Raw genomic sequence first — 12105 nt, 5'->3', positions numbered from 1 at the left:
CCACGCGCTATTAACCCTTCCGATGCGGCGCTCAAAGCTGAGCGCCGCATCGAAAGTGAAAGTAAATGCTTCCCGGCTGCTCAGTCGGGCTGATCGGGGTCATCATGATAAAATTGCGATGCCCCGATCAGCTACCCGGAGAGAAGAAGGTCCCTACCTTCTTCCATTGGCATCCCGGCTCTGATTGATTGCTCCATGCCTTAGTTACAGGCTTGAGCAATCAACCGCCGATTACACAGTTTGTTGCCAAGGCAACAATCTGTGTATGCAATCAGCCATTGCAAGCTCATAGGTCCCTATAAGAGCTATGAGCTCGCAAAAAAAAAAAAAGTGTAAAAAAAAAAGTTAACCCGGCATTTCCTAGTAACAAAATAAAACAGTGTAAATAAAAATAAAAATAAACATATGTGGTATCACCGCGTGCGGAAATGTCAGAATTATAAAAATATTCTGCTTTTAAAACCGCACGTTCAATGGTGTACGCGCAAAAAAAATTTTTGATCACTTTTTATACCACAAAAAAGTGAATAAAAAGTGATCATAAAGTCTGATCAGAACAAAAATGGTACCGCTAAAAACTTCAGATCACTGCGCAAAAAAATAGCCCTCATAGCGCTCTGAACACAGAAAAATAAAAAATTATAGGGCTCAGAAAATGACAATTTTAAACGTATACATTCTCCTGCATGTATTTATGATTTTTTTCTGAAGTAATACAAAATCAAACTTATACAAATAGGGTATCATTTTAACCGTATGAACCTACAGAATAAATATAAGGTGTCAGTTTTATCGAAAAACGTACTGCATAGAAACGGAAGCCCCCAAAATTTACAAAATGGCATTTTTTCTTCAAGTTTGTCGCACAATTAATTTTTTTGCCGTTTTGCCGTGGATTTTTCAGTAAAATGACTAATGTCACTGTAAAGTAGAATTGGTGGTGCCAAAAATAAGCCATAATACAGATGTTTAGGTGCAAAATTGAAAGGGTTATGATTTTTTAAAGGCAAGGAGGAAAAAACTAAAATGCAAAAACGTGAAATCGCTCAGTCCTTAAGGGGTTAAAGGGGTACTCCGGTGGAAAACTTTTTGTTTAAAAGGTTTCAGAAAGCGAAATAGATTTGTATATTACTTCTAAAAAAAATCTTAATCCTTCCAGTACTTATTAGCTGCTGAATACTACAGAAGAAATTATTTTCTTTTTGAAACGCAGAGCTCTCTGCTGACATCACGAGCACAGTGCTCTCTGCTGACATTTTAGGAAATGTCCAGAGCAACATATGTTTGCTATGGGGATTTTCTCCTGCTCTGGACAGTTCTTAGAATGGACAGAGATGTCAGCAGAGAGCACTGTGCTTGTGATAGAAACATAGAATGTGTCAGCAGATAAGAAATATTTGGCCCATTTAGTCTGCCCAATAATCTGAATCCTATCAATAGTCCCTGGCCCTATCTTATATGAAGGATAGCCTTATGCTTATCCCATGCATGCTTAAACTCCTTCACTGATGTCAGCAGAGAGCTCTGTGTTTCAAAAAGAAAAGAGTTTCCCCTGTAGTATTCAGCAGCTAATAAGTACTGGCAGGATTAAGATTGTTTAATAGAAGTAATTTACAAACCAGTTGATTTAAAACAAAATAGGTGGGGCAGAACGGGGAAACCGACAGGAACCGGCGCCGAAGTCCACTTACCGCGGCGGAGGCGAGGATCAGCGACGGGGATCGGTGGCAGCAGAGGATGGCGATGCGGCTCCCTGGATCCTACGTAAGCCAGTGAGTTGCCTAGCAAAATCTGGAGGGCTACAGTTTGAGACCACTATACAGTGGTCTCTAAACTGTAGCCCTCCAGATGTTGCAAAACTACAACTGTCTGTCAGTAGATGCTGGGAGTTGTAGTTTTGAAACAGATGGCGGTTTGCCCCCCATGTGAATGTACAGGGTACATTCACACAGGCGAGTTTACAGTAAGTTTCCTGCTTGAAGTTTGAGCTGCAGCAAGTTTTTCGCCGCAGTGCAAACTCTTAGCGGGAAACTCACTGTAACCTGCCAGTGCGAATGTACCCAAAAAACACTACACTAACACATAATAAAGGAAAAACACTACATACTTACACTGTCCCCCCCCCCCCCCCCCCCAATAAAAATGAAAAACATATTGTATGGCAGTGTTTCCAATACAGAGCCTCCAGCTGTTGCAAAACAACAACTCCCAGCATTTCCGGATGGCCACTGACTGTCCAGGCATGCTGGGAGTTTAGCAACAGCTGGAGGCACCCTCTTTGGGAATCACTGGCGTAGAATACTCCTATGTCCACCCCTATGCAATCCCTGATTTAGTCCTCAAATACACCAAAAGGCTGCTGTTACCCTCATTTTTTTATTTTCACAACGGAAAATAGGAAGAAAGACCCCCAAAATTTGTAGCCCCATTTCTTCTGAGTAAGAACATACTCCATATGTGGATGTCAGGGGCGTAGCTAGAAACCACAGGGCCCGGAGAGCCTCAGGCATTATTGTAGTTGTAGTTTTGCAACAGATGGAGAGCCACAGATTAGGTTACAGCATCACCTATCATCACTGTAGAACTAACAAGTGACTACAGCTCTGATGGGACAGTCAGGAGAATACACAATGATATCTGTGACCTGAGTGACATCTTCTCTGTTGTCTTTTCTTATCTTCTTCATCTGGTCCAGATGTCTGGACTTCTTCCAGCTCCATCTTCTCTGCAGAGTCTGACGCCCAGACATCATTGGTTCTCACTTTGTCAGTAGATCCTTAACCTCTGTACGAAGACAATAATCATTATTATTGCTAAATACTGTACCCCCTGAATATAATACTGCCACACACTTTATCCCCTGAATATAAAACTACCATCAACTGTACCCCTTGAATATAATACTGGCACCCACTGCACCCCCTGAATATAATACTGCCATCTACGGTACCCACAGAATATAATACTGCCACCTACTGTACCCCCTGAATATAATACTGCCACCTACTGTACCCCCTGAATATAATACTGCCACACACTGTATCCCCTGAATATAAAACTACCATACACTTTACCTCCTGCATATAATACTGCCACCCCCTGTACCCCCTGAATATAATACTGCCACCTACTGTTGCCCCTGAATATAAAATTGCCACCTCCTGTTCCCCCTGAATATAATATTTCCACCTACTATTACCCCTGAATATAATCCTGCCACACACTGTGCTCTCTGAATATAATACTGCCACATACCGTTCCCTTTGAATACAATCCTGCCACACACTGTACTCCCTGAATATAATCCTGCCACACAATGTACTCTCTGAATGTAATACTACCACACACCCTACCTTCTGAATATAATACTACCACACACCTTACCCTCTGAATATAATACTGCCACACGGTGCCCATGAACGTCATACTGCCACCACTGTACCCCTGAACATAATACTTCCACACACTGAGCCCCTGAATATAAACCCTCAAAAATAACCATGCTATAAGCTGTACCCTCTTTTTATAACCCTGCCACACACTACTTTCCAAATATAACAATCCCTCCATAATAATAATACTAATACTGTTACACACTGTTTCTTCTCAGTTTAGCTGAATCACACCTGTCCTCCTCCGGACCCCTCTGTCGTCCTTCTGGCTCCTCTGTTCCAACCCCCCTTTCCCCCCAGACCCATAAGTCCTCCTACGTGCTTCTCTTCCCCCCTCCCTAGACCACTAAGTCCTCTCCAGGCTCCTCTGCGCCCTCCCCAGACCCCAGAATTCTGCTCTAGGCTCCCCTGCCAAACTCTCCAGACCCCAAAGTCTGACCCATACCCAATCCCCTCCTGTTCCCCCACATTGATGAACAGTATATGTATTTATGTATAACAGATGTGTATGAGACTGGTGTATGTATGGCAGATGTATGGTTATGATATTTGCATGTATGATAGATGTATGTATGATAGATGTATGATACATATACACATCATACACCCATCTATCATACATACACACACCTATCATTCATATGTACATCTATCATATACACATCCATCATACATACACATACATCATACATCCACACATCATAGATACATCCATCTAGCTTACACACATCTATAATACATACACACATCATAAATACCCACACATACACGCACACATCTAGCTTAAACACATCTATCAAACATACACAGATAATACAAAAACATGCCCGGTGCCTCCGCCACCCCCCCCCCCCCCCCCTCACACACACACACACACACACTAACACACATGCATAATACATACCGTACTTCCCCGAAATACCGTATTTCCCCTGCAATTGCAACTGCGGGAGTTGTAGTTTTGCAACAGCTGCAGGTCCGCAGGTTGAAGACCACTGACCTAGACAATGCCCGGGCTGCAAATATTAAAAAACAAACTTAAACTTACCTTCGTCCTCCGTTCCCCCGTTGCTAAGGAACCGGCCTCACTGTCCTCCGCTGTTATCGCTGCTTCCTGGTGTTGGGACGTCACAGATCCTTCAGCCTATCACCAGCCGCAGCGATGTCCCGTCTCTGCCGATGATAGGCTGAGCCAACTGTGATGTAAGAAGCCGGCCTGCTTCTTACATGACAGTCGGCTCAGCCTATCATCGGCCAAGGCGGGACATCGCTACGGCCGGTGATAGGCTGAAGGCTCTGTGACGTCCCAACACCAGGAAGCAACGATAACCGCGGAGGGACCATGAGGCCGGTGCCTTAGCAACGGGGGAACGGAGGACGAAGGTACGGTAAGATAAAGTTTGTTTTGTAATACCCTATTTGCAGCCCGGGAACAGGAATAGATACAGCGCAGCAGCCAATCATTATTTGGGGGGAGAGAAGCTGCGCTTGCGGGTGACAAACGATTATTACCCCGATGTGGGGTGCTGGGCTGATAAACCGGGGGGGGGGGGGAGGGACATTGGGCTTCAGAGCTGCGCCCATCACATGATAATAATGGGGGGGGGGTGTAAATACCGTGGAACCGCCATGTTGTTTAATGTGCATACCGTACTGTAAATAAATAAGTAAATAAATAAGCCCTACCCTGAAAATAGGCCCTAGAGTGTTTTTTGTGGCTAAAAGTAATATAAGTTCTGGTCCTATTTTCGGAGAAACACGGTACATATACACTCATATCATGCACACACATACATTATACATAAACCCATATCATACATACACCTGCCGCCTCCAGATCTCCCTGCATAATATATCTCCACACATCATACATACACCCTTCTAGCTTACACACATCTCCAAACATTGTACATACATCTTGCTTACACAAATCTATCATCAGTACATACACTTACATCAATCATACATCATTTGTACAGTACATACACGCAAATCATTCATACATCTTACATACAGTACATACACACACATCATTCATACATCATACATACATTACATACACACACATCATACATACACCATACATACAGTACATACACACATCATACACACACCATACATACAGTACATACACACATCATACACACACCATGCATACAGTACATACACACATCATACATACACCATACATACAGTACATACACACACATCATACATACACACGCTGCCTCTGGACCCCAAATATAACCTGCCCCTCCGGACCCGATATTAACCCCCCCCCCCCTCCGGACTCAAAATTAAGCCCCAGCAACCCGACCACCTGGCAACCCCTGCCGCTCCTCCGGACCCCAAATTAAGCCCCCCGCCGCTCCTCCAGACCCAAAATTAAATTAACCCCTCCTCACTCCTGCGGCCGCCATGATGTTCAGCGAGGAGACCTGCTGAGGATCCGGTCCCTCCTCTGCGCTCACTGCTAGGCCGTTGCTGCAGGCATTAGGAGCATGTCTGCAGTGCCTGTGCTGCATACGGAGAGGGGAGGAGGGGGGTGTAAATCTCAGCAACATTTTAGGAGTTGTGGTAGAAGGGGGGTTTGAGGCTAGTGCCGGGCCTAGTACTGCCAGCGCCGCTGCCATAAGCCTCCCCTTCAGGCCCGGGACCTCGGCAGGGCAGGGGAGGGGAGGGGCGGGGGGTTTGAGGATAGCGCTGGGCCTGGTACTGGCAGCGCCGCTGCTGCAGTGTCCGTGGCGACAAGCCTCCCCTTCAGGCCCGGGACCCCTGTGCTAAGGGGCCCGGTTGCAATGGTGACCTTTGCGACCTCTATAGCTATGCCACTGGTGGATGTAAAGTGCTCTGCGGGTGAACTACAATGCTCAGAAGAGAAGGAGCGCCATTGGGCTTTTGAAGAGAAAATGTGTCCGGAATTGAAGGCCACGTGTGTTTACAAAGCCCCCATAGTGCCAGAACAATGGACCCTCCCCACATGTGACCCCATTTTGGAAACTACATCCCTCACGTAATGTGATAAGGGGTACAGTGATCATTTACACCCCACAGGTGTCTGACAGATTTTTGGAACAGTGGTCCGTGAAAAAGAAAAATGTAATTTTTCATTTGCTCAGCCCACTGTTCCAAAGATCTGTCAAACGCCAGTGGGGTGTAAATGCTCACTGCACCCCTTATTAAATTATGTGAGGGGAGTCATTTCCAAAATGGGGTCACATGTGGGGGGTCCATTGTGCTGGCACCACGGGTAGCTTTGTAAACGCACATGGCCCCTCACTTCCATTCAAAACAAATTCTCTTTCCATTCGCTCAATGGCGCTCCTTCTCTTCTGAGCATTGTAGTGCGCCAGCAGAGCACTTGACATCCACACATGGGATTACAAATTTTGGAGATAATTTTCTCCTATTATGCCTTGGAAAAATGTGAAATTTGGGGAAAAACCAGCATTTTAGTGAAAAATTTAACAAAAACTTTAACAAAAAGTAATCAAACACCTGTGAGCTGTTAAGGCTCACTGTACCCCTTGTTATGTTCCTTGATGGGTGTAGTTTCCAAAATAGTATGCCATGTGTTTTTTTTGTTTTTTTTTTTGCTTTTCTGGCACCATAGGGGCTTCCTAAATGCGACATGCCCCCCCAAAAACCCTTTCAGCAAAATTTGCTTTCAAAAAGTCAAATGTTACTCCTTCTCTTCTAAGCATTGTAGTTCGCCCACAGAGCATTTTACATCCTAACATGGGGTGTTTACATACTCAGAAGAGATGGGATTACAAATTTTGGAGGTAATTTTCTCCTATTATGCCTTGTAAAAATGTAAAATTTGGAGAAAAAACTGCATTTTAGTGAAAAATTATTATTTTGGGGTGTTAAAGCTCACTGGACCCCTTGTTACGTGCCTTGAGGGGTGTAGTTTCCAAAATGGTATGCCATGTGGGGGTTGTCTGCTGTTCTGACACTATAGGGGCTTCCTAAATGTGACATGCCCCCCAAAAACCATTTTTTGCTGCAAATTGTTTCCCCCATTAGTTTATTCCTGAGGCTGAATGCCTCCGGGTCCTCATCAAATCTTTTGCCCAGGCACTGGGAGCAGGCCACAGCTCAGCTGAGCTGCCAGTGCCACCTGCTGCACTATGCGACTGCTCGCCTCCAGGCCCCCCCAGCCCCAAATGATCATATATTTTTATATACATTTATTATGGTGTCGGTGCTGCGCTTATTCAGGACTGCTACCCCACCACTCACCTAGTCACCTTACTGCCAGAGCCAGTGGAGCAGAGCTGCGGGCGGCGCACCTGACTTTCTCAGCAAGCAGCAGACATATAGACTCTCCTCTGCTCAGCCTCCGCCACAGTGCTACTATGAGGCGGCGGCTGTATCAATGCGCAGCGCCCGTGCGGGAGTAACTACTACCTCCCGCCGGGTACTGCAAATTTATAGAGACAGGCTGGCCTCGGAGGTATCCTATGTGCAGAAACAGCATTGTCGTTGCAGCGCCAGCGTTTGTGACCTATGATGACTGTAAGTTATCAGTCAGGAGTGGATGCGGGCCCACTCACTGACTATAAAAAAAAAAGGTCCAGGGATGGCTGGGCCCCCCTGAAGTTCTGGGCCCTATACAAGTGTATGGGTTGTACCCCCCTGATGGCGTCCCTGACCGCATGGACAGAGTAAGCACTTTCTTAAAATCTATTCTCAGCCCCCCTCAACATGTTCCGCTACTGAACGTATGTTTGTCAAGAGGACACAGGGCACTGAGGATCAAAACGCCAAACCAGGGGTTTTAAAACCTCCCTTGATGACATCATGAGATAGGAAGTGCTCCATTCAGATTGGATACACAATCCTTCATCCGATACACATCCCATTCAGATTATTGACATTCAGATACTCCTATCAAAATGTCCGCATTCTGTCAAACCAGATCTCTCTATTATAACAAAGATACCGGTAGGTTGATAACTCAGCATGACGTGCTGCGCGATGACAACTGCACCAGCACTTAGAAGAATTCACGGACCTATTAAACCTCATTGGTTACAGGGTTATAGTGCTGCGCAAATACTTAGAACATTGTTTTTTGGGTATATACGCTATTGTGCGGGTATTCTGCATCGAGGAGAGATGCATGATCATATCATGTATTAGGTAGACATAATGGTTACTATTGATTCACTGGAAGAGAATAACAACTGAATAGACAATTAATACACATAATAATAGTAATTAAAGTGAAAGTTGTAGGTGACAATAAGCATAACAATATTCATTCATAGGAATATTTGGTTGCATAATAATACACGATATATATTGTATATTGTTATGCAGCCAAATATTCCTATGAACGCTATTGGTGCTATATATTACATACTAGCTGAGTACCTGGTTTTTCCTACCTTATCCTTGTATCCCATATCCCATATCCCGTCCCCATTTCCCGTCCCCATATCCCAACCTCATATCCCGGCCCTTATTTCCTGAACTCATATCCCGCCCTCATATCCCATCCTCATATCTAATCCACATATCCCAGCCCCATATCTAATCCTCATATCCCGTCCTCAGGTGGGGCTGCATTGTGGTATGTAAGTTATTTGTAAGCTGAAAACAAAAGGGGTGTGGCTTAAAGGGTGAGCGTGTCTTTGCAAGAAGGGGCATGGAATGCGGGAAGGGTGTGGCCCGCCAGCTGGACTGACACATTCACCAGGAGATGCAGAGTGGAGCTTGTGGAGGAAGGTACCAGTAGTCCTATACAGTCATGGCCGTAAATATTGGCACCCCTGAAATTTTTCTAGACAATTAAGTTTTTCTCACAGAAAAGGATTGCAGTAACACATGTTTTGCAATACACATGTTTTTTCCCCTTTGTGTGTATTGGAACTAAACGAAAAAAGGGAGGAAATAAAGCTAATTGGACATAATGTCACATCAAACTCCAAAAATGGTCTGGACAAAATTATTGTCACCCTTTCAAAATTGTGGAAAATTAAGATTGTTTCAAGCATGTGATGCTCCTTTAAACTCTGGGGCAAGTAACAGGTGTGGGCAATATAAAAATCACACCTGAAAGCAGATAAAAAAGGAGAGAAGTTCAATTAGTTTTTGCATTGTTTGTCTGTGTGTGCCACACTAAGCATGGACAACAGAAAGAGGAGGAGAAAAGAAGAAAACTGTCTGAGGACTTGATAACCAAAATTGTGGAAAAATGTCAACAATCTCAAGGTTACAAGTCCATCTCCAGAGATCTAGATTTGCCTTTGTACACAGTGTGCAACATTATTGAGAAGTTTGCAACCCATGGCACTGTAGCTAATCTCCCTGGGCTTGGACGGAAGAGAAAAATTGAGGAAAGGTGTCAACGCAGGATAGTCCAGATGGTGGATAAGCAGCCCCAAACAAGTTCCAAAGATATTCAAGTTGTCCTGCAGGCTCAGGTAGCATCAGTGTCGGCGCAAACTATCCGTCTACATTTAAATAAAATGAAATGCTAAGGCAGGAGACCCAGGAGGACCCCACTGCTGACACAGAGACATAAAAAAGCAAGACTACATTTTGCCAAAATGAACTTGAGTAAGCCAAAATCCTTCTGGGAAAACATCTTGTGGACAGACCAAGATAGAGCTTTTTGGTAAAATACATCATTCTACTGTATACCGAAAATGGAATGAGGCCTACAAAGAAAAGAAGACAGTACCTACAGTGAAATATGGTAGAGGTTCAATTATGTTTTTGGGTTAGATAGGTGCAACAAGTGCGGCACAGCTCACTCGGTCGCCCCTCCCGCTCACGGACAGGACCGGACCTCAGTCCATGTAATCATGGAAAGAAATGGAATTGTCCAGCGCAGGATGTCAAGCAATACGGTTTTTATTCAGCAGTAACAGTGGGTGATGACAAGGTGACGCGTTTCAGCCGCACTCAGCGGCCTTAGTCATCATATGTTTTTGGGTTGTTTTGCTTTAGTGGACATATAAGTAACATGTGACTGAGTATTATCGAAATATCTCCAGCTGTTTGGTAGTTATGCAATAACATATATTTCCCATAGACTTGCATAGGACTTTAAATAAAAACCCTGATTCTAGCAAATGGGGGTGGGTAAGGGTTAAATTACATATCCTATGTGCATAGAGAGAGAGAGAGAGAGAGAGAGAGAGAGAGAGAGAGTGAGTAGTTAGGAGTAGCCGTATTAGTCCAGTGATGCAAAAAGCTAAATCATCGGTAGTTGCAGTATCTTGTAATACCTTTTTTATTATTACAACATATATGGAGAAGGGACATTAAGTTGGGCCATAAATTGTATAGCTATATGACGATAGACTAAAGATAAGTATGAGGGGGGCTGGAGAGCAGAGGTGAGAACGGTGAATACACTGGACAGAGGAGAAAGGACAATTTTATTACAAAATTTTTATTCTGTGGGTAGTTTCCTATTGACCAGCTTTTGTTTTAAGTTGGGTGGTTGTCTGAAGGCCAAGATGGGTGGTTCAGGAAAGATTTGCTTTAACACCTCATCTTCTGCTAGTATTGGCTGCAGGTCCTTGATGATTTTGCGTATTTTCTCAAGGGTGGGATTGTATGTGGTTACCAGTGGTATGCGTGATGAGGTTTGTTTCTCTCTGTATTTCAGCAGGTGTTCACGTGGTGTTTGAAGAGCAGAGTGGATTTTCTTATGGATGGTCCTTGGTTTGTAACCTTTTTGTTTAAATTTCTCAGCTAGCATTTGTAGATATTTGTCTCTGTCATCAGGGTTGGAGCAGATGCGGTGGTACCTGATGGCTTGGCTGTATATGATGCCTTTCTTGGTGTGGGACGGATGGGAACTTGAATTGTGTAGATAGCTGGATCGGTCTGTGGATTTTCTGTATACAGATGTCTATATTGTGTCCTTGTTTATAGTTACAGTGGTGTCCAGAAAGTTTACACTTTCTGTAGAGAAGTCCATTTTGAGTTTGATGGATATATTAAATGTCTTGAAGGCATCATGAAATTGTTTTATCCTCTCCTTAAGTCCAAACAATGAAAATATCTTCAATGTATCTGTAGTATCTGTAGGGTTTGTGAATTTGGGTATTCAGGAATCGCTCTTCAAGGTCAGCCATGAACAGATTGGCATATTGTGGTGCCATCCTGGTCCCCATAGCAGTTCCCATCATCTGTAGGTAGATTTCACTGTTGAAGCTGAAGTAGTTGTGTGTGAGAATGAATTCTATAAGTTTGGTGATGATCTGAGGGCTGTATTTCTGGTTGTGGGTTTGGGAGGAGAGGAACAGTGAGCAGGCCTCAATTCCATCTCTGTGTGGGATGTTACTGTATAGAGATTCTACATCCATTGTTACCAATATGGAGTTGGCAGGCAAGTTTGTAATCTCACTCAGTTTGTTAAGAAAGTCAGTGGTGTTCTGTATGGAGCTGCTAGTGCGTGTAACAAAGGGTTTTAGTGTGTTACCAGATGTCTGTTCGGTTAGCGTGTCCATACCTGTTATTATTGGTTTGCCAGGATTTCCAGATTTGTGGATTTTTGGGAACATGTAGAATGTCCCTGTTTTGGGATCGGTGGGTATAAGTGTCTCTATTCCTTTTTATGAGTCCTTTGGGAAGGATTGAATCAATTTTCTTAGTTCCATGGTGTATTCTTTGGTGGGGTCTTCTGTCAGTTTCTTGTAGTATGTAGTGTCTGACAATCCCTCTTCGATGTAGTCCTTGGTGTTCA

General features: G+C 44.0%; 1 protein-coding gene across 1 annotated transcript in view; it reads right to left on the bottom strand.

Moving 5' to 3' along the window:
• LOC130275625 (cytochrome P450 2D17-like) overlaps positions 1-184 on the bottom strand; it is a 67325-nt gene extending 67141 nt beyond the window's left edge. The window contains exon 1 of the mRNA XM_056523820.1: positions 158-184. The gene's annotated coding sequence lies outside the window, so the exon portion shown is untranslated. The remainder of the gene's footprint in view (positions 1-157) is intronic.
• Positions 185-12105: the final 11921 nt, after the last annotated feature.

This window comes from Hyla sarda, chromosome 6 (assembly GCF_029499605.1).
Source record: "Hyla sarda isolate aHylSar1 chromosome 6, aHylSar1.hap1, whole genome shotgun sequence".
Lineage (NCBI taxonomy): Eukaryota > Metazoa > Chordata > Amphibia > Anura > Hylidae > Hyla > Hyla sarda.
Note: the sequence above shows the minus strand (reverse complement) of the source record. Positions and strands in the feature narration are given on the sequence as shown.